This window comes from Microtus pennsylvanicus, chromosome 9 (genome assembly GCF_037038515.1).
Source record: "Microtus pennsylvanicus isolate mMicPen1 chromosome 9, mMicPen1.hap1, whole genome shotgun sequence".
Lineage (NCBI taxonomy): Eukaryota > Metazoa > Chordata > Mammalia > Rodentia > Cricetidae > Microtus > Microtus pennsylvanicus.
Window position 1 is genome coordinate 10,126,603 of NC_134587.1, and position 23,149 is coordinate 10,149,751.

At 46.2% G+C, this 23,149-nt stretch overlaps 1 pseudogene; it reads right to left on the reverse strand.

Annotated features, from left to right (window-relative positions):
* Positions 1-809: 809 nt before the first annotated feature.
* Positions 810-16,416, reverse strand: LOC142856715 (cell division cycle 5-like protein; annotated as a pseudogene).
* Positions 16,417-23,149: the final 6,733 nt, after the last annotated feature.

Sequence of the window (23,149 nt, forward strand, 5' to 3'; positions counted from 1 at the left end):
GAGGGAACCTTACTGGTAAACCATGAGCCTCGTGGTAAAATATAAAATAATAGAAGTGGGTTAATTTAAGTTGTAAGAGTGAGTTAATAAAAAGCCTGAGCTAATAGGCCAATCAGTGTTTTAATTAATATAGTTTCTGTGTGAATATTTCGGGAAACAAGCAAGCGACCTCTGTCTACAGACATACATCAGACACTGTGTGTCAGTCACTATTATTAAGAATGTTTAAATGTGCCAGGTGGTGGTGTTGCACACCTTTAATCCCAGCACCTGGGAGGCAGAGGCAGTCAGATCTCTAAGTTTGAAGCCAGTCTGGTCTACAGAAAGAGTTTTAGGACAGCCAGGGCTATTACATAGGGAAGGCTTGTCTTGAAAAAAAAAAAACTTTAAATTTAATGCCAGGTGCCTAAATTCTGCTTTTGGGGCCTGCAAAGATGGCTCAGTGGCTAAGAGCACGTATTCTTGCAGAGGACCTCAGCTCAGCCAGCACCCACTCACAAGCATGGCGACTCACTAGCACCTCTAACTCCAGAGTAGCTGACACCCTCTTCCGACCTTCTCTGGCATCAGGCCCACTTGTGGTACACATACATAAAACACATACATGCAAAGCAGTCAAACTCATCATGTAAATCAATTTGAAAAAGGGTTTTTTAAGATTCAACCTCTGTAGATTGTTTCATTTTGCACCATAAGCTATCTTAGCAGGAAAAAAAAAAAAGCTTTCCTGAAATGCGTCAATTCTGTTCTTAAAAGGGCTCAGAGACTTATTTCTGTCACTCTCATAGACACTGAAAAAGCAGCAGGGTCTAGTCAGGCTCAGCTCCGTCATCGAGAAATGACTCCCGCCAGGTGTTGCCTAGAGGGGTACCATGTTGCTTTGCAGCAAAGAAGCGCAACTGGAGGGATCGAATGGTCAGGCGAGTCTGTAAGAAAGTAGACATGCTTCAGCTAAATTCGACAGTAAGAGATTGCTTAAGAGCCAGCCATTTCCTGGACAAAGAACTTAAAATGATGATTGATGAAAGAGGAACTGTAACTCATCCCCTAAGATGTGGACAAACAGTTGGTTCCTCTGGTAATCCAGGAAACGACAATTCTAACGGCACAAATTCACAAACCAGTCTGTCCTGTGGAAAGGCAGGAGGGCGAGCACCTTGGGTAGGGCATCAGGGGTCTGGCGGTGTTGGTTCTGAGGTGGGTGCTGTTTACTCGGAAATGTTCACTGTGAGAAAGTCCATTTCTTAAGGAGAAGTAGATTTTCTGAATGTCTATATGAGAGGCAAGCTTGCGTTCTACGAAGTCAGCACGCATGCGTGGATACGCAGTGAACACAGCCTGTGGACCTTCAAGCTCTTCAAAATTGTTAAAGATTTTGTTCTGTTTTAAAGTGTGTGTGTGTGTGTGTGTGTGGTGTGCATGTGAACAAAAGCACAGGCACCCAGGGAGGTCAGAAGAAGATATCCGGTTTCCTGGGACTGGCTGTTGTGAGACACCCAATATTAACGCTGGGGAAAGAACCTAGGGTTTCTGCTAGAGCGGTACATGCCCATGCCCTTAACAGCTCAATTTTAATTTTTCATTATACAGGTTTTCAAAGAAGCCCGTGTTACTTTGGCAAAGGAGTGAGCCATGTATGTGAGCCTCAAAACTGCCTTCTGCTTAGAGATCAGATCCTAGAAAGTGACAGCCTCTGAATGTGCTGAGTCCCCACACCCTCAGCTGCCTGCATTTTGGCTGCCTAATATCACATTCCAGGCTACATAGCAACAGCATTATTTTGGCGTAAACTGCCTGCCCGGCTCCCTTCTCTCTGCAGGGTTAACATAGTTGTCACCTCTTGAGGGACTAGTGAGATGGGACACAGAGTTACAGTTGGTGGTTGGTAAGGCAGGGTCAGTAGGCAAGATATGGGGGGAGGGTAACTGTGGGCTCCTTGACCACTGCCTCCCTGCCTCCTCTCCAGGCAGCACTGTCTCCTCATCTTCTTCCAGCCACCCAGTCACACAACTTGAAAGACGTGTTTCCACTAAACTTCAAAATCTATCTCCTGTCCCTCATGACAGCCACTACCCTAACCCTGTCCTCACAAGGGCCACCAATCCTGAGCTACTCTGGACCCTATATGCCTTGATGGGGATGCAGCTGGGACAATGATACCCAGTTGGAAAAAGGGATGATGGGAAGGCAGCCTCATGTGCTCAAATCACCCTGGAAGAGCCTTGCTAACTTATACCTCTGTGTTGTCCGAGGTTTCTGTCCTGCCTGGTTCCCACAGTCATTAGGTCCCAAAGAAATCACACAGAGTCTACATTAGTTATAAACTGATTGGCCCATTAGTTCAAGCTTCTTATTAACTCTTATAACTTATATAGCCCATTATTAGCCCATTATTCTTGCTAGTCATGTGGCTCAGTACCTTATTCAGCAAGGCAGATCACATCTTGCTTCTTCTGTGGTGGGCTCATAACTGTGGAGGAATGGGCTTCCTTCTTCACAGAATTCTGTTCTCCTAGACCCACCTCTACTTCCTGTCTGGTTGTCCCGCCTGTACTTCCCGCCTGGCTACTGGCAAATCAGCGCATATTTAAAACATAATTGACAGAATACAGACAATTCTCCCACACTACTTCCCCCTCTTTTTTTATTTATTTTTTTATTTTATTTTTTTGGTTTTTCGAGACAGGGTTTCTCTGTAGCTTTGGACCCTGTCCTGGAACTCCCTTTGTAGACCAGGCTGGCCTTGAACTCACAGAGATCCACCTGCCTCTGCCTCCCAAGTGCTGGGATTAAGGGCGTGCACAATCGCTGCCCAGATCTTTTTTTTTTTTAAATAAAGGAAAATATCCATAGTCCATTTTTGAGAATGTGGGCATAGTTTTCCAGGCTACTTCCTGCTGGTTGGGGGTGCTGATAATCTTATGGGGACCTAAAGAAAATTTAGAACTATAATCAAGTCCTTCACTGAACTATCCTGTAAATCTTGATCATCTCAGGCAGCAGTCTTGAATCCATTCTGAATGTAGAACTCAGACATCCGGGCCATCTGTCCCTACCAGAGATTTCTCAGGTGGTCTTCCTTAATCAAACCTGGTTTTTCTTAATGCAGAATGAATCCACAGTCTCTCATTTCCTGTGGAAACAAAAGCAAAACCTCTTCTCCAAAGTAACATACCTTTTGACGTCAATTTTGAAGACAGGGTACTTTCAAAATACCTATCTTGGATTAATTCAGCAGCATTTATAAACAAATATCTTTTGGCAGCTGTTGCTCCTTCCTCAGTATTCAAACAATTCAAAGAGAACATAATAACATACAGTATCAAGATTCTCTGTGTTTTTTCTACTTTACATGGCTTTATTTTAAACTCTATTTCTTTTTTCTTTTTTAAAAATATTTATTTATTTATTATGTATACAATATTCTGTCTGTGTGTGTTTGTGCAGGCCAGAAGAGGGCACCAAACTTCATTATAGATGGTTGTGAGCCACCATGTAGTTGCTGGGAATTGAACTCATGACCTTTGGAAGAGCAGGCAATGCTCTTAACCACTGAGCCATCTCTCCAGCCCTGAACTCTATTTCTTTTATTTTTAATTTTTGGCTTTTTGAGACAGGGTTTCTGTGTATCTTATCCTGGAACTCATTCTGTAGACCAGGCTGTCCTTGAACTCACAGAGATTTGCTTGTCTCTGCCTCCGAGTGTTGGGATTAAAGGCCTGTGCCACCACACCTTGAACTCACAGAGGTCTGCCTGCCTCTGTGCACCACCACAACCAACTACTCTCTTTTTTTAAAGACTTTTTAACCTTTTTCTTTTCTCTCCCAAGCCTGCATATATTTTTAAACACACAGTAAACCATTTAGAGGTTTTTTTTTCATCTTTGAATCTCTCTTTACTGTCTCTCTCTTTTTCTGACCTTGAGTCTTTAATTTGGTAAGCAATATGGATAGGATTAAAGCCGAGGCTTTGACGGCTGGCTGTAAGAGTTAGCCGATAAGAAGCTAGAGCTAATGGGCCAAGCATTGATTTAAATAATATAGTAGTTTCTTTTTTTTTATTTTTTCAGTTTTTCACATGTTCCTTTTGTTCAAGGGTTTACTCACAGACAGTATTTAAAGTCAGGCTTTTTAAATTAAAGGCCTAAAGTATGAAATTTTGCAAATATGACACTGGCAAAGAATGAATGAACGTCTGGATAATTTAAACCCCCATTATCCTGGAGTCCAAGTCTGTAACATGGAATGCGCAAGATCGGTATCATTCAAAACAAACAACTGAGAAACCACAGGTGCTGGGTAAAATTGTCAATGAAGAGAAACGTAAGTTTCAGGCTTGCAGAGTATGAAACCAGCAACTGGTTCTTCTGTGGCGGAGCATAAGCTGTGCTTCCGAACTTTGCCTGTAAGGTCTCTTTCTCCACCAGCAAATCTGCGTATCTCTGCTGAGGCTCTTTCTCTCATTCCGGTGGCCACTGCAACATCTTCTTTTAGACACTCTAGTCTCCGGGGAATAGCAGGGTCTTCACGTTTCTCGGGTTCTTCAAAAGTGCGTAGCTCCAAGTGAGCCTGTTCAATTTGGTCCCATAAATCATTCAACTGTTTCATGAGCCCCATAGCACGAGACTGGTAACTGCCAAGCAAAATTTTCATCTTCTTTTCCGTCTTTGGCAGCTCTCTTGGCTTCTGTTGTCATGGGACCTCTGTTTATCTCTAGTCTCTTTTCAAGAGATCCAATTCTGTCCTTTTTGCTGTGAGATGAGCCCTTGTGAAGCAGCTCTGAGCAGGAAGAGACAGGACTTGACTGTAGCATTCTTCCCACACCTGGTTGTAAGCTTCACCGGAGAGCTCTCCCTGGCTCCTTGTTTTAGCACTTCCATCTCATGTACCAGACCATCCTGGGCCTTTTTCAGTTCTTCTTTGGAGAACTTCTCATAAGGGCTATGCTCAAGATAGGTAATGTGCTCAGAATTGTTGGTAGCAAATCCAGCAGTTTTTCCTTTTTTATTTCCAGACGGCTCATGGGGATGATGGGGAAGGTCATAATGAAGCATAGGAATCACTTCTTTTTTGATCAATTCTTTGCTTTTCTGGAAATCTGTTAGAGGTGGTTCTACATTTAAAGGTCTTAAAATAGTTTCATTTACTTCAGACGGTCTTGGTAGAGCCTTCTAAACAGCTTTGTGTGTTCGCTTCATTTCCTTCCCACGCTCAGCATCTCGTAAGGCCTGCTTTCGGGCACCCACATCAGTGGCATCTTCAATGTAAGTATCATCTAGTTCACGTTCTTCCAACTCTTTCTTAGCATTTTCTGGTAGGACAATTTCAAAATCATTCTTAGGCGCAGGGAGGCCCAACAACCATAGACGGAGATGTTAACGAGCTTCCCGTTCCATCTGCTTCACATAAGAGGGATCACCATAGTCTGCCATTCCATCTCCGGGATTAATGGCTAACTTGTCTCTAAGTGGTGTTCTACCTGGGGTGGCATTAGTGACTGGTTTGGGGGCTGTTCCCTTCAGCTCCATGAGAAGGAGTCCTGAAAGGGGTAGACAGAACCGTGTTTGGAGTCCGCACAACCTGCCGCTGTGGGGTCACACCAGAGAAGTCATTCTCACGCCCACCTTTCAGTGGAGTGTCCTCATTGGTCAAGGCCATGAGGTTCTGAGCTTCCTGCAAAATTCTGTCTTGGGAGGCTGGTGTCGGTGGTGCTCTCAGAGCGATGCTGTTGTTTGTGACCTTGTACTCAGACAGGAGAGTGCTGGAAGCAGAGTTTGTGATTCCAGACTCCTCTGTAGTCTGCCGAGCAACCTCACTGGCCTGACCTACCTTGACAACTTCCTGGAATTCTGCATCTGAAATCTGAGGGGCAGGTAGCACCAACTTGCTTGTCTTTTTAGTAAATTCAGAGACACCACTAGTTTGATGTTGGGAGCAGTGATACCCCAGATCCTGAATTTCTTGTAATCCTCTGATCTGAGTGCCTACAGCTGCTCTGAGCACGAGACCTTCACGAGTTCCTGATGGCAGGAGAGTGGTTTCTGGTGGGTTTGGCTGGGGCGTGGCTATCTCTATATAATCTGCCCCGGAACACAATAAAGGGGGCATTCTTGGGGAATTCAAGGATGACCCGTGTCGTTGTCTCTCTGTCTGTGTGTGTCTGTGTATTTTAACCTCCAGCCTCCTTTCCCGAAGCTCGCGAACTGGGTGCCAGCGCACAGAGCACAGACACGGGGCATGACAGTTTGAAGAATAGCAGATGACAAATCAGATTCTTTTTTTCTTTTTAAATGCTGTTGGTCTTTTTTTCTATCTCTTCCTTCTTGTTCAGATCTTAGTTCCCCATCAAGATCCTGCTGCCATAACTTCCTGAAATTTGCATCAAGGGCCTGGTAATTCTCCTCAGAAGTATCATAAAAGTCAAGAACAGGCTTTTTTTTCAAATGGGATTTCGGTATTACAATCAACTCCTCTCTTCTTTTTCCTTTTCTTCTGAATTTCTATGCCAGCTGCTCGAAGCTCTTTTCTGGAGGGCAGCAAGATGAGAGCTCCTTCTCTCTTGCTTTCTTTACTCTTAGCCTTCTTTCCGTGAGTATCGGCCAGTTGGGCTCAAGCCTCAGAAAGCATCTCAAGTTCATCTCATCCATGTCCACTGGATCGGGCCGAGCTGGTTTTGTTTCTGGGTTTGTATCTAACTCTCCAGGTTTAAGTTTTCGGGGTCATCTGTTGTTTGTTCTTCATTGTCCCTCTGGGCAGTTTTGTCCAGGAGGAACTCATAGTGTTCCAAGCACTGGGCTGCTGTTCTTCCATTGATGGGAGCGATGGTCCGCTACTGTGTTGGCATCAGTTTGGCCAAGTGCAGGAGTTTTTCCTCCTCCTCTCTGGACCATTCAGTTCCTTTAATACTTGGGTCCAGCCATTCATTCTGAACAGGACAACAAATCTGCCAAGATCCCACGGAAACACTTGAAATGGGGTCCGGGGAGACTTGTCTCCCAAACGCAAGGCAAAACTGAAATTACTGAGTGTGGTGATTTGAGTGAAAATAGCCACCATAGGCTCAGAGGGAGTGGCATTGCTAGGTGGTGTGGCCTTGTTGGAGTAGGTGTGGCTTTATTAGAGGAAGGATGTCACTGGGGGTGGGCTTTGAGGTCTCAGATGTTCCAGCCAGTCCCAGTGACTCAGTTCTTTCTTCTGTTGCCTGGATATCTCTGGATGGAGAACTCTAAGCTACTTGACCAGCACCGTGTCTGCCTGTGTGTTGACATGACTTCTGCCGTGATGATAATCATGATGATAATGGACTAAATCCCATTTAGTCAGCCCAATTAAATGCTTTCCTGTCAAGAGTTGCTGTGGTCTGGCACATACCTTTAATCCCAGCACTTGGCAGGCAGAGAGAGGGGAATCTCAGTTTGAGGCCAGCCTGGTCTACAAAGAAAGTTCCAGGACAGCCAGGACTGTTACACAGAGAAACCCTGTCTCAACAAACAAACAAACAAACAAACATCAACAACAACAAAGACTTGCCATAGTCATGGTGTTTCTTCGCGGCAATAAAAACCCTAGGTAAGACACTGAATATTTGTTTCAGTGGCTATAAAATATAAACTCCATCAGTAGCCTTATTTTGTTTCTGCTTGGTTTTTGAGACAAAGTCTCAGTAGCCCAGGTTGACTCAGAATCACCACGTAGCCAAGAATAGCCCTGCTGTTCCTCCTGTCTTCCCCTTTCAAGGAGTCAGGCTCCAGGCTGGATCCCTGCGCTCAGCTGAACACCCTTACTTACTAGCTTGAGCATGCAAACATTTCATTACATTTAACAGCAAGCTGATGGTTATGTTTTTACCTATATGGTCAAGGCCAGGCAGCGGTGGTGGCACGCACCTTTAATCCCAGCACTTGGGAGGCAGAGGCAGGAGGATCTCTGAGTTTGAGGTCAGCCTGGTCTACAAGAGCTAGTACCAGGACAGGCTCCAAAGCTACATAGAAACCCTGTCTTAAGAAAAGAGAGAGAGAGAGATCATAATCAATACTTTTGTTGTTGTTGTTGTTGTTGTTGTTGTTTTTGGTTTTTCGAGACAGGTGATGCCTCAGATGCTCGACAGCTTGACTCAGTAAAAACAATAAATGAGAGGATGAAGGGGTGGCGTGAGGAGGAGTTCATAGCACTTCCAAGGCTTTGGGGTCTGGTTTGATGGGTTTGACCTTCCCCCAATCAAACACCCAGAAAAGAAATTCCAAAAATGCAAAACTTGAGGTTTCTAGGTGCCGAACAAGAAGCTGAACCCCACATGGCTACAGCACTGTGTAGGGGCACCCTGTTGCAGGGGTTCACTGTCTTGTAGATCTTTAGTTACTCTTTAGTCCTTCCTGTTAGGCCTATGGCTACACTGACATGAGAAACACAGACTTTCTTCATCCTGGTCACAATTCCCTCAAATGCAACATAACAACTATTGCCAGGGCATTTGCATCGCATCAGATGACGCCAGTAATTTAGAAATGATTTAAAGTATATGGAAGGCTGTGCTTAGGGTCTATGCAAACACCATCTTGTATGAGGAATTTGCATCTTCCCAGATTTTGGTATCCACTGAGGTCACTGGAACCCTGTAAGCACTGAGGGAGTATTGCTCAGGATCAGGAAAAAAATGGGAGGAGGGCGTGGTCAAGGAGGCTGGCATGCCATGCACGGAGGGCACCAAGAGTGCCAGACTAATGGATCCTGGGAGGTAAAGTAGGCTTGGGGGGTGGGGAGGTGGCTGGGTATGAGAGATTGGGTGGTGGCAACTGATAGAAATGGGGGTGACTAAGAAGAGGAAGTAGGGTCAGAAGGAGAAACCAGAACTGCAGGAAACACCACCCCATGTGAGGAGGGCAGACGTGTGGAAGGGTGCAGCAGAAAGAGGAAGCTAGCCATTTGCAGCAGGGCATGAAGCCCAGGAGTCAGAATACTCCCCCAAGCACAGGTATGCTTCATAGATGAACTAAACCCCGTGTTCAGTATATGCATGGATTGTCTGGAGTGAATCACAGAACCACATTCTGCTAACCCATTTTGCAGATGAGCCAGCTGAGACCCTGACTGGCTAAAGAACTTGTCCACGGTCATACTGGTAGGAAGTAAGGAGCAGGAATGCCAGCCCTTTAGGTTAGATGGTGTGGGGGTGAGAATAGGGCTGGGAAACTGTCCAGGGAGATAGGTCACAGAAGCAGGTGAGGTCATAGGGAGATAGGTCACAGAAGCAGGTGAGGTCATAGGGAGATAGGTCACAGAAGCAGGTGAGGTTATAGGGAGATAGGTCACAGAAGCAGGTGAGGTCATAGGGAGATAGGTCACAGAAGCAGGTGAGGTCACAGTGTGAGAAGCAAGTGCTGGTTAGCAGCGGGGAGAGGTGAGTCAGGCAAGCAAAGGTGTGTGGGGTGTGGAAGGTATGGGTGGATAGGGACATCATTCTATATCTACACATGCACATATACGGTATATACCTTTGCACTCAGTATTCAACAACAAAGCTTTTCTTTTTCTTTTCCTAACCTACACTCTTTTCCAGAGCCCAGTTAGCTGCACAGCTCCTGGGAGAAGAAATCAAAGAGGAGGGCTTCTATCCCTCCTGTCTTAGCTCCTTTTCTATTGCTGTGAAGAAACAGTATAACTGAGGCACCTTCTGAAAGAAAGACTTTATCGGAGCTTACAGTTTCAGAGAATTAGAGTCAGTGACCAGCAGGGAACATGGTGACAGGCAGGAAGGCATGGCTCTGGAGTGGTAGCTGTAGCTGGGAGCTTACATCGAGAGAGAGAGAGAGAGAGAGAGAGAGACTGGGCTGAAGTGGGCTTTTTTTTTTTTTTTCGAGACAGGGTTTCTCTGTAGCTTTGGTTCCTGTCCTGGAACTAGCTCTTCTAGACCAGGCTGGCCTCGAACTCACAGAGATCCGCCTGCCTCTGCCTCCCGAGTGCTGGGATTAAAGGCGTGCTCCACCACCACCAGACTTGGAGTGGGCTTTTAAAACCTCAAAGCCCATCCCGAGTTAACACCTCCTACATCAAGGCCACACCCCCTAAAACTTCCCAAACAGTTCCAGCATCTGGGGATCAAGCTTTCAAATACCTGAGCCTATAGGGGCCATTCTCATTCAGACCACCACACCTCCCAAAGACCAGAAAATTGGGGAGAAGGCACCATGCCTTTGGACACCTGGGACTGCTGGGTCAAAGGTCCCAGCTTTAGGCTTTCCTCCCCAGATCGGCTTGCTTTAGAACCCCCTGGAGTTAATAGGTTCCTAACCTGCGACCTGCCTCCAACTCTAGCTAGCTGAGCTCCTGCCCTCTCCCCTTTCCTAACAAGGCTCAGCTGCATTACAGCCTGCTTCTGAATTCTGTTTCAGTTTGGGGACAGATCTCCCAGGACTACAGATGGTCTCTTTGAAAGCAGATATCCTGATCTCTTTTGCTCTGTCCCATCTCAGGTGCCCAAGCAGGCTCTCAGTTCAGATTCTGCATTAAATAAAGGAGCTGAGGTTATGGCAAGTGGGCATTGGATTCTTCCTGAAACAGGATTGGTACCCTCCAGCCTGAGGAAGATGAATAACCGTCTCCATGGGGACGAGAAACAACACAGCTTTCCAGGCAGGGAGTGACTTGGGCAAGGCTAGCAGTCAGGTATTTGGGAGATAGCGAGAAGACAGTTGGATTTGGCAGTGCCCAGAGGAGGATTACTGTGCCAGGGTGAACAGATTTTCAGCAATGAGGGGATTGCCAGAGGGCTTTGAACAAGTTACAGGCACAGTGTAAGTGACATTGTAGGAAATTTGGTCTGGAGATGGGCTTGCCACTAGGTGGGAGACATTTTCCTTGAGCGTGATCAACCCCTCTCTCGCCTCTTGAACGGACACTCCGGACCAGCTTGGGTGTTTCTGTACTTCCTTCTCTCTGCGGCCACTGCTGAGTTCATCAGACTCCGGTTCTAGAGGCTCCACATCCCAGGTTCAGAGGCGAGGGGCTCTGGCTCCATCCGGTCTCCTTTCTCTCATTGAAAGCAGAGACTGAAACGGCATGGAACACCTGAAATGTTCCCTTCTGCTTCTCTGTCTTCAAATCTAAGCCGTGGCAACCCTGGCATTTCAAAGGAGAGAAAGGCATGCGGACCTTTGCCTAGCACTTCAAGAAACGAGGACGAATTTAGCACTACAGCCTTAGGTGACAATGGTAAATCAAACCCCAAGCAGGGAAACCCGCCCATTAGCACAGGCCAGGGAGCTGCCTTTTGACTATCTCTCCAAACACACGTGTACACACAGGCACACTCTCATGTACACGCCTTCATTGTGTCCTTGAAAAGTCAAGGGCAACTGAAAAATGCCCGCTCTCCTAGACTCCTGATGTACATTGGGAACTAACTGTAAAACTGCTGTGGTCCCCATCTTCCCGTGCAATGATGAAGAGTATGTCACCTCACACTAAATGTGGCACTTAATCAAAACCCATCTTCTCTTACAAATCCTTAACCCGCACTTGGAGGCACCAACGTCGAGGGATGAGCCGGGGAGCGAGCTCAGGTGGCACATGCTTTGATTAAGATGGTAAGATTTTATCTCACTTTTATCAGAGTTGTAAAATTCCAACTCCGTCCCCTGTCTGATTTGACAACAGCACATTTTATTAGAAGTTGACACCCAGAAGAAGAAGGAAAAAAAGAATTGGACTCGTTCTCCTTCAATAATGACCATCTTCTGACCTTCCCATCAGCAAGTTCGCAGGAACACAGTCAAACCAAAGCACAAACCCAGCCGCCATTGGGACTTCTAAAGTGAGATCTAAATACTCCTAATTTCTGGGCCCCAGAAACGATCTCTCCTTCTCTGCCTCCTTCCTTGGGTCTTTTTCCTGAGGCTTCAGTCCTCAAATGAGTTCTTTGGCTAGATTTCTGGGGCAGAAAATTTACCTCCCTTCCACCCAGTGCTTTCAGCCTGCTGGGGACCTAGCAATTGCATATTTCTATCATATGAGCCATGGTGTTTCTCATGACCTAATTAGGATTTTGTTTTCAAACTGCTTACTTATCAGCTAAATTAGGTGATTTACTAGAGGTATGTATCCTAAGAGAAGAAATTTATTTCTGCATAAAAAGCAAATGTGGCCTTGAAGGGAAACACAACAACGATCTACAGGTTGGAATGGAACGTTCTCAGGTTCATCAGAACGTGCATCTAGAGAATCTGGGCAGATGCCCTGTCCGGTCCCTAGCTCAGACACTGAGCTATAGCAATGGACAAAGTGTACTTGTCCCTATGAGGGACTTGCATTCTAGTTAGGCCTGGCCAACAGTTTCAACATTTACAAACTTGGCTCAAGAAAAAATAGAAACGAAACCTGGTGTGGCCTGGATCCTCCTGCCTCGGCCCTTCAAATGTTGAAGTTGCAAGTTCACTATCACACCAAGCTGCTGGATTTGGCTTTTGAACATCTCGGACTGTTGAACTTCCTTCCTTCATCTTCTCCAGTCTCCTTCTGTGTACTGTGTCTGGACCCTTGAGTGCGCGCTAACAGTCCATGAAGATATGAATCTGTAATCTTCGCTCATTGATGACTAGTTCATATACCTAACAAACATCAAGCACTCGGGAGGCAGAGACAGGCACATCTCTGTGAGTTCGAGGCCAGCCTGGTTTACAGAGGGAGTTCCAGGACAGGCTCCAAAAAACTACACAGAGAAACCATGTCCTAAAAAAAACAAAAACAACCAACCAAACAACCAACCAAACAAAAACCCTAAACCAAGCATGAAGCACATCTGCTACCAGAAGGAAGCCTTCAGAGAAAAGCCTGGAGATAGAAGAAAGGCTGATCCTTTGGAGGAGGCCATGGAAAAGTAGAGTGGATGTGGGAGTTGGTGCCAAGGCCTGGGTGGGAGGAAGTGTGCCGTGCCTGGCCTTAACTTTTCTAGCGGGAGCCTTCTCTGAGGTCCTGGAAGATGGTCCTCAGAGGAAACAGAGGTGGCAGTCAGCACATGGAGGGGACAGTGCAGAGATCTGGGGGTGTCAGTAATAGGGGAAACTTAACTCAGTTGTCACCCAGTGGCATAAACCCAAGAGCAGAATTCAGTTATCACAGACGCTTAGCGACAGGTGTACCTTTGGTTTTCTTTGAGGGTTTATGGTGAGATTATGGTCGAAACTCTATTACAAAAACATTTTCACGGTACATAAACATGGAAGAGTCCTACAAGGGAGCCCTTAGATGCACTCTGAGATCTGGCCACCAACACCACAGCCTTCCTGCCTTATTGCTGTTTATTCTTGGCTATTGTTTCCTGAAGCATGTAAAAACAAACCCCAGACACTGAAATTCAGCGTTAAATATTTCCACATAGACTCTTTTTAAAATGTTTTGTTTTAAATCTGTGTCTATGTATGCGTGTCTGTGTGTGTGTCTGTCCACATATGTACAGGTACCTGTGAGAGTCAAAAGAAGGTGTCAGGTTCCCTGGAGCAGGCGTTGTTGCAAGTGGTTATGGGGCACTAAGTATGGGTGTTGGGAACCAAAATCTGGTCCTTTGGGAGAACAGCAAGTGCTCTTAACCACTGAATTACCTCTCCGGCCTTTCAAAAGACTTTTTCTTATATAATCATAATACTATTATTTCAGAAACCAAACTTAATAATCTCAAATTCTTTTTGCTTGTTTGTTTGCTTCCTTTTTTTAACATTTTATTTATTTATTATGTATACAATACTCTGTCTGTGTGTATGTCTGCAGGCCAGAAGAGGGTACCAAGTCTCATTATGGATGGTTGTGAGCCACCATGTGGTTGCTGGGAATTGAACTCAGAACCTTTGGAAGAGCAGGCAAAGCTCTTAACCACTGAGCCATCTCTCCAGCCCCTGTTTGCTTGCTTTTTGAAACAGAGCTTCTCTGTATTACTCTGGCTGTCCTGGAACACACTTTGTAAAACAGGCTGGACTTGAACTCAGAGATCCGCCTGCCTCTGCCTTTAGAATGCTGGGATTCAAGGCTTGTGCCACCATGCCTAGCTTCAAAAAAGTTTTTTTTTCCAATACAGAATTTCTCTGTGTAGCTTTGGAGACTACCCTGGCACTCACTCTGAAGTCCAGGCTGGCCTTGAACTCACAGAGATCTGCCTGTCTCTAACTCCCGATTAAAGGTGTATGCTACCATTGCCCAGCCAAAATGTTTTTAGTTCCAACTAAAATTTCCTGATCATCTCAAAATATCTTGTCCCGGTTGGTTTAAATTAGTATCCAAAAAATTCCACCCTGAATTTGTCTGTTTTGCCTTCGGTTCTTTGATCCTCAATCAGTTTGCAGAATCAACCAAGGGGTCTGCCCTTGCCCTCCCATCCCTCTATCCTGGGCTCTGGTGATGCTCTCCAAATTCCTCCCAGGCCCCTCTCAGGAACCCATAAAGCCAGACCAGAACATCCAGGCCTGAGGGAGTAAGCATTGGCATAGAACTCAAAACTCCTGTATTTCCAAGGTCCAGGCAAGAGACCAACAGATCTGAGTAAAGAACTTGGAAGGTAGATTCTGTTCCTGGACTTCCATCAAGTCAGAGGAGGGAGAATGGAGCGGACGGGCTGAGCAAATGCACCGCGCTGCACCGTGTAGGTGGAGACCCCGTGGCTTCTCAGGAGAAAGCATATTTGTGGTTTAGGCTGCGGAGCTGGGCCATCACCTTCCTTGGGATTTTCTGGTGAGTCTGGAGCCTTGGCAACGGGAAGGATGGCCCTTCTGTCCTACCTCCGTTTCTCTTGCTGTGACTAAACAACCTGACCAAGTTTTAGCTCACAATTCCAGGCTATGGTTCAGCACAGCCATCAAGGCCTGCAGGAATGGAAAACAGGGGTCACATTAGTGAAGAGCAGAGAGAAATCAACACACTCACGCTTATCTGCTTAGCTGGATGGCTTTTTTAAGATTTATTTTTCTTAAGATTTATTTGCGAGATAGGATCTTGCTATGTAACCCTGGCCAACGGGGACCTAGCTACATAGACAAGCCTGGCCTCTAGTCCACAGAACTCTTCCCACATCTGCTCACCACATGCTGAGATTAAAGGCCTGTACTATCACATATGTCTACAAATTCATACTATTTTTAATTTTATATACGTGTTTGAGTATATGCTTACAGGTGCCCTCAGAAGATAGAAGACGGAGTTGAATCCTTGCAGCTGGAATTACAGCTGGTTGTGAGCCACCTGCTCGGTGCTGGGAGCAGAACTCTGGTCTTCTGCAAGAGTAGTATATAGTCTTAACCACCGAGGGCATCTTTCCAGACCGCTAAATTAGCTTTTTTCACTATGAGACAGTTTAGGACCCAGAGTATAAAACATGGCTGCCCACATTCAGAGTGCATATCTTCGTACTTCTATGAACTCATTTAACACCCCCACCCTCGTAGATATGCCCAGAGGCAACCCAACGTGAGCAATCCCTCTTCCCAGGTGATTGTAGTTGCATCAATTTGATAAAGTTACCCATCACACGTGGGGGGAGGGGCGGGGCAGAGAATGGTTGCCTAAAAGGGGAGTGGTTTTAGAAGGAAAGCTGTCCCACCAGCCCAGAAGAGGACCAGTTGGGGTTGTGACCTTCTCAGTAGCTAAGCAGATGTTCACAGACCCACTTCCAAGCACCCTCTGAAAGTGGGCCACGTGCTCAGCTTGCGCCCCCCTCGCACCCCACCCTCACTCCCGCGCACGCTAGAAACTTCCACCAGAAGTTTATGGAAGGCACAGAGTCTAAACTTTGTCCCCTATACTGTATTCCAGTTGACATGCGCCCCTAGATTCTCAGGACCAGAATTAGCCATGCTAGTGAACCTCTGGTCCCTGGGGGCAGAAAGGAGAGAGGGAGCCAACCCTGTGCAGACAGCTGTGCTCTCGGGCCCTGTCTTTCCAGAACTGGGCAGGTCTCCAGCTTGAGTCTGCACGCAAACTTGTTCCTGAGGATCGCATTTAGGGGGTGGTCTCCTTTAATGACCCACTTAGTCTTCTTTGGCTCTGGTTCGCTCTGGATGGGCGTTGGTGGCTGCAGCACCGGAAAGCCATGCTCTTGAGGAGATCTCCCAGGGGACCCTGAGATGCTGGCCGCAGGGAGGTGTGGGAATGCTGGGAAGATTCTGCTGGGCTGGCCTCCACATGGAGCCTGCAGATCTTGGCAGCTGGGGATCTGGCCTGCATCTGATCAATTTTATCTGCAAGGCATTCAGAAAATTTCTCCCCCAGAGAACATGTTGACCCTCTGAAGAAGGGAATGCGATGAGGCTTGCCTGTTTGAAGACACTCTGGGTTTTGATGAGGCTTGTACGGAGACCCCAGATAAGCCTCAGAACGCGAGCCAAGCGGGGCGGGGAAGCGGCTCCGCTGCGAGTCTCCGCATCTTCCACAGTCTTCCATTTTACGTGTTTACCAATTGTGAAAGCAGATCCAGCTGTTGGGAGGAATTGCTTCCAGATGACATTATGGGAAAGGAAAGCATGTCTTATAAAAGAGCTGCAGAATAAAAACCAGAACATGTACACTCTGAGAGCCAGGGTTTCATATGGACCGTTTCCTGGTGTTGTGCAATAGATCAGCTCCAGCGAGATGTTCTGAGAAAAGCCCGAGTAGACTCCTGCAGCCCGGCCAGAGTGCCGCTGGACAGGGCCCAGTGCATGGTGCGGGTGGAGTGGGGATCACTTGACCTTGTTGGACTGCCATCCTGTTCAAGCCCTAGAAAAGTGTGTGTGCAGAATGACCATCGAAAAGTCATTGAAAAGCAAGGACATTTTACGACTGAAAATGGGAGGAGTGTCTCTCCCCCGTACACCCCCTCCCATCCCAGCACAGAATCTGCTGTGTTGGCTTTCTTGAAGATTTTAGAAACTCTCTAACAAGCTGGAATTAAAGTGTCCCTTTTACTAATTCGGTTTTACAGGTCACTGGATAAACCTACTTAGCGTCGTTTGGAAGAGGATTAGGACATTTGCGGCTCTTCCAAGTTGACTTTCCAGGCAGGGTCAGTCAGCAGCTGGAGTCTCTCTTGGCTGGGAGCCAGAGGTCTGAGCCGCTGCAAGTTTTGAAGGTCTAGTGAGCACATTGGAACTGTTTGATCATTTTAAAATGGAAATGCTTAAATGCAGGATGAAGATGCTCCAATCAACCTGTCCAGAGAGAAGTCAGAAACACCAGCATCAAAGAAAAGAGAGCTGGCCAGAACCAGACAGTTTACTTTTGCTGCCTTGGCCCTGAGTAGGGGTCTAAACCTTAATGGGTCAGAGTGAGCTCTAGAGGTGATCCATTGCCTTAAGAGTGGTGATGTGAGCTGGGCAGTGGCGGCACACGCCTTTAATCCCAGCACTCTGGAGGCAGAGGCAAGCGGATCTCTGTGAGTTCGCGACCAGCCTGGTCTACAGAGCTAGTTCCAGGACAGGCTCCAAAACCACAGAGAAACCCTGTCTCGAAAAACCAAAAAAAAAAAAAAAAAAAAAGAGTGGTGACGTGGTCTCAGAAGGAACCAGAACCCTTAGCATAGCTACTATGTATACCTGTGGTGGTTTGAATGTCATTGGCCCCATCATCTCACAGGGAGTAGCACTATTAGGAGGTGTGGCTTTGTTAGAGCTGGTATAGCCTTTTGAAGGAAGTGTGTCACTGTGGGTGTGGCTTTGAGGTTTCCTATACTCAGGATATCTCCCAGAGTGTCAGTCAACTTCCTGTTGCCTGGAGGCTGTAACATTCTCAGCTCCAGCACCACATCTGCCTGCACCATGGCCATGCTCCACGTCATGATGATAAAGGACCGAACCCCTGAAACTGTAAGCCAGTCACCCCAATTAAATGTTTTTCTTATAAGAGTTTTGTTGCTATGGTCATGGTGTCTCTTCACAGCAATGTATATGTGTGTGTTTCTATATAGCATATATATTTATATACACACACATATATATGTGTATGTATATTGTCTTAGGGTTTATATACATATAACCTATATTTATGTATATATAAACCCTAAGACAATATATATATACACACACAGAAACACATAGATAGATAGATGATAGATAGATAGATAGATAGATAGATAGATAGATTTTAAAAATTAGAGCCAGTCAGTAAAGAGCACTGGTTGCTCTTGCAGAGGATAGAGAGGGTATCTAAGCTCTATTCCCAGCACCCACGTCTTCTCACAACTGTCTATAACTCTGTTCCAGGGGATTTGATGCCCTCATCTGACTTGCTCAGGCACCAGGCAGGCATTCACATGTGCTCAGAATGCAGCAAACCAACCCATGCACATAAAATAAAAAAAAGTCTAAACATTAAAATATTAAAAACAGCTGGGCGGTGGTGGCACACACCTCTAATCCCAGCACTCAGGGAGGCAGAGGCGGGTGGATCTCTGTGGGTTTGAGGCTAGCCTAGGCTACAGAGTGAGTGCCAGGGCAGATAGGAGGCATGTAGAGATATTCAGTTTTGTCACAGACAAGTGAAGAAAAGGGACAAGAAGGATGTAGGAACAAGATACACCAAGAACCTGTTCCAGAGGCCTGTTTCCACCACCTAAGTTCTACCTCCTAAAGTTTATAGAATTTCCCAAAATAGTGTTCCCAGCTGTGGTCCAGGCCCCGACATTCAAGTCCTTGGGGAGGATATCACATACGTAACCACAGCAGCCAGGCAGAAGCTACTGGCCATGCCTGCCATTTGTCAACTGCTTTCTCTCTGATGGGTGGATATATTTGCTTTCCTTTTAGGCCCCTCAATCATGGGATTTTTTTTCTGTTAGTCTTTGAAAGCTTGGGAGCGAATTAGAGAAAGCAGGCAGCTGGGAGTAGATAAGGGAGAGTTGGGTAGACAGATCCAGCTAATGGTAAAAACCAAGAAAATCAGAATTAATACGGACCTCAGTTAATACCGTATCATTATTACTTCACAGTTATAATCTATGTCCCACGATTATGTCAGATATCAATAATAGAATTTTGCCCGCAGCGGTTGTTACAGTGGCAGCCAAGTGGAGATCTTCTCATCCCTAATTTGTAATCTGCAGGAGCATTCTGTCTTTCTACTCGTTTATTTATTTATGCAATCATTCTTTTCCATCAATATGTACTGATGGATATTTACTTTATCCTTTGGGTTATAATCCATTACTATCGGCATTTTATTACTCCCATTATTCTAGCTTTGGGCATTCGGAAGCTTTTTCAGGTTTGCTCCTCTGACCTTTTGTTTTGGGTGGTTGAGACAGAACGCATTAGCCCAGGCTAGACTGGTCTTATGTATCCCATGCTGCCCTTGAACCTACAGCAAATCTGCTTCCTCAGCCTCCAAGTGTTAGGGATACAAGTGGGAGGCACCTCAGCCCTGCTTTCCCCGCGACCTTTGATAGAGCTTAATCCATCCGTTTCTTTAAAAAGTTTTGTTCTGTGTGTGTTGAACACTGCTTTACTTTTAGAATGAAATTTGCCAGTGTATTTTCACACACACACAGACACACACACACACACACACACACACACACACACGTCCTAATCCTAGAATGTCTCATTTCTCAGAGGCCCTCCCAGGGCATTAGGAAATCCCCGGCTGCTAGGCTAGTGAGTTGTTTAAACCCTAGCTCAAACCCTTCCTTAGGAGAGGTAGAGCCCAGTTGTCCCTGTTCCCAGCGCATGCAAGTTATGTAACACTGGGCAACTTATGCGTGTAAGCCCCATGTCCTCTGTGTAAAATGAGGAATAGCATTGAGCTTCTTTGCTGGGAGGCTTTGAGGATTAACTGGGACTGCAGACAAGCCTTGTGCTTGTCACAATGAGAGAGGACAAATACAGGGAAATTGTGGGCACACAAGAAGGGAAAAGGGCCCCTCACCTCAGAGTCTGACTGAAGCCTCTCACCTGTTGGGAAACAAAACCCAGCGGACCGGCTGTAAAGGCTGATGATATGGTTAATATCCCCTCCTTTCACAGACATTCATGAGAAATAGCTATCACCCAAACCATTTACTGTAAAATAACCTGCTTCCTTAGAACCCATTGGGCTGGCTGCTAACTTTATTGATTTTAGTCTTATCAGATCCTCTCAGAAACCACTCATTGATAAGATAGCAACATCGAATCCCTTATAAGATCCTTGTAACGATGAGCCCAGCTTCTCCTTTGAGGAGTCCTGTTCACACATAGAGGAGTCTAACATCCCCAGCTCCACCCAAGCTGCCCTTTCTCCTAATCCTCGTGCCTAAGCCTAGATTAAAATATCTTTAATGAAGTTCCAACCCTGCTCCATAAAATGCCTGGTCCTGAAATTCTCCTCAGTGTCCAAGCCACACATCCTGGTTCGGCATAAAGAAAGGTCCCTAAAATCCTAAAGAGACTTCTCAAGACGTGAAGGATGACTTAGGGGAGCTGTGTCTCCTTTGCCCCAGTGGTGCGAGAGAATTGTCTGTATTCTGTCAATCACGTTATAAGTAAACGCTGATTGGCCAGGCAGGAAGTATAGGTGGGAAAACCAGACAGGAAGTAGAAATGATACAATGAGAGCAGGAGAATTCTGGGAAGGAGGAAGTTGATTCCTCCCACTCCTGCCCAGACGGCTAAAGCAGCAGGATGTGATCTGCCCCACTGAAAAAAGGTACTGAGCCATGTGGCTAACATAGATCCGAAAAATGGCTTAATCAAGATGTGAGAGTTAGCCAGTGAGAGGCTAGAGCTAATGGGCCAATCAGCTTTATAACTTATAGAGACCTATGCGTGATTTTCGTTGGGGCTAAACAGCTGGGGGTACTGGGAAAGACAGAAAACACAAACAAGCAGGCCAGGCCCCCTTCATATTACACCCCAGAACTCCAGGTGATGGTAATGAAGGTGCCTTTGTCTCTGGTGTCACATGGACTTGGGGCACGCTGGCTGCTGAGTATCTTCAGTGAAGCTGTGCCTCTGAGTCTCATCTCTACCCAGGGCTGAGCCAGTATGCATCAAGTGCCCAGCACCATCCAGTGCACAGAAGACACTGTTACTGATCACCGTTTCTGTAACTATTACGACTATGGCAGACCAAAATCTCCGGCTCTTCTGATGTTACGCTCTAGTTTCTTTCCATCAGAAGCCATGAAGTTTAAGAGGCAGTAAGTGCACTTACCGCTCTCGCAGAGGCCCCAGGTTGGCTTCCTACCACGTACTTGGTGGCTCCAGCTCCAGGGGCCCTGACATCCTCTTCTGGTCTCAGCAGGTACTACATGCAGAAGGTACACTTAACATACATGCAGACAGGATATTCGTATGCATAAGCTAAAAATAAATAAATCTTTTAAAACCCCTGTGAAGTTCAAAGGTATAGCTGGCTAGTTAACATCATGTGGTTTCAGTTTTTAGATGAAAGAATATAAAATTTAAATTCAGAACTCTTCTGGTCCCGGTCCTGTGCTGCTGCCATTTTTCTCCTCCAGAGTTTAGACAAAGGCTGAGAGACTTTCTCAGTTCACATTTGCCTCACATTGATACATGAGGTCCAAATGGCTTTAAAGAAACTCTTTGTTTACACCATCCGATTTATGAAATGATAACTGATTAGCCAGTGAAGGGACCCATTTTGTGGGACCAACACAGTGCGTGACGTCATCATAGGGTGCGGGACACTGCTGAACCCATAGAGCAAGCCTGTATAGCATGAAGGGGCTTTCATGTGCTTACTACTGACGACTATTTAGCGCTCCTGAGGGTCCCGAGGGTGAAAGACGCCGTGGCTGAGAGAAGCAACGGTGGGGTTTTCAATGAGTGAAGTCTCGAGGGCGCGGCGAGGACAAGCACGGACCTTGCAAAGGAGGTGCCGTAGCGTGCAGACGAGTGACTTGGCGACCTGCACTAAGCTTGGGGGCTCCTCCAACGGTCTTCGGTTGGGGTGGTTTTCACAATAAGAAAGGCAGAGCCCTTTTTGCTTAAAGGTTCTTTTAGAGGAAGCCTATATTAGTCCACTCATTTATTCTGGCCATCTGCACTAGGCACAGTGGACCGGACAGTATGCCAGAGTTTCTCACTGTCCAGTTGACCTCAGAGAAATCAGGTGAGACGAGAAATAATAGTCCAATTCCTACACAAGCGTGTGTTAGCTGGCATGACAAAGGAATTGTTCTATTTTAAGCTTTCCAAGGAAAGTAACTTCTGTTTTGTTTCTGGTCTCCTCTGTCTTATAACCAGCCTTCTCTGCTCTGTTCATCAGGACACTCTGGTCGACTTTATACCCTTCTCTTTGACGGTTGTACTGCCCAGTGGTCAAAGGACAAAAGAAAGCCAAGGTTGACAGGTCTCTGACCCATCAACCAATCAGAATTTCCCACATATATATTCAAATTAGCCAATCTCCATTAGTCCTAACTCAATGACTAATTTACATGTGGGTGGGACCAAATTGGCTCCTGACCCAGGATATAAAAACTCCATTCCTAAGTGCTATCGGCCACTCTTCAAGTCTCCTCCCGGCCTCTGGGAGGGAGCTCTGTCTGTGCTTGAGTCTGTAGCTGTTGTTTGCCCTCTGTCCTCTACTAGGCCCTGCCTCAGGAAACTTGGAACATTTGAACACATTGACCCCGAGTTCAGGACACAGCACCAATCCACATGCTAATAGAAGCTGTGGGTGTGAATGACCTCATCCAGGAAGAAGAGAATGAAAGCAAGGGTTAACTTTTTTTTTTTTTCAACCAACAAGAAGCGTTTTTTAACCGAAGTAAGTTCCATGGACTGGGCCTGATGATGTTTGTAATCCCTGCAGCTGGGAGGCTGACGTAGGAGGATATTGGAGGCCAGCCAGGCTGTACAGTGAGAACTTGCCTCAAAAAGAAAGAAAGAAAGAAAGAAAGAAAGAAAGAAAGAAAGAAAGAAAGAGAGAGAGAGAGAGAGAGAGAGAGAGAGAAAGAAAGATAGAAAAGGAAGGAGGGGAGGAGGAAGAGGAAGGTAAAAAGGAAGTGAGTGAAAAAAAGAAAGTGACCCTGCTAAACATTTTCTTCCTTCCTTTCTTCCTCCCTCCCTTCCTTCCTTCTTTCCTCCCCCTCCCTCCCCTCTTCCTCCCTCTCTTCCTTCCTCCCTCCCCCTCCCTCCCTTCCTTCCTCCCTCCCTCCCCTCTTCCTCCCTCTCTTCCTTCCTCCCTCCCCCTCCCT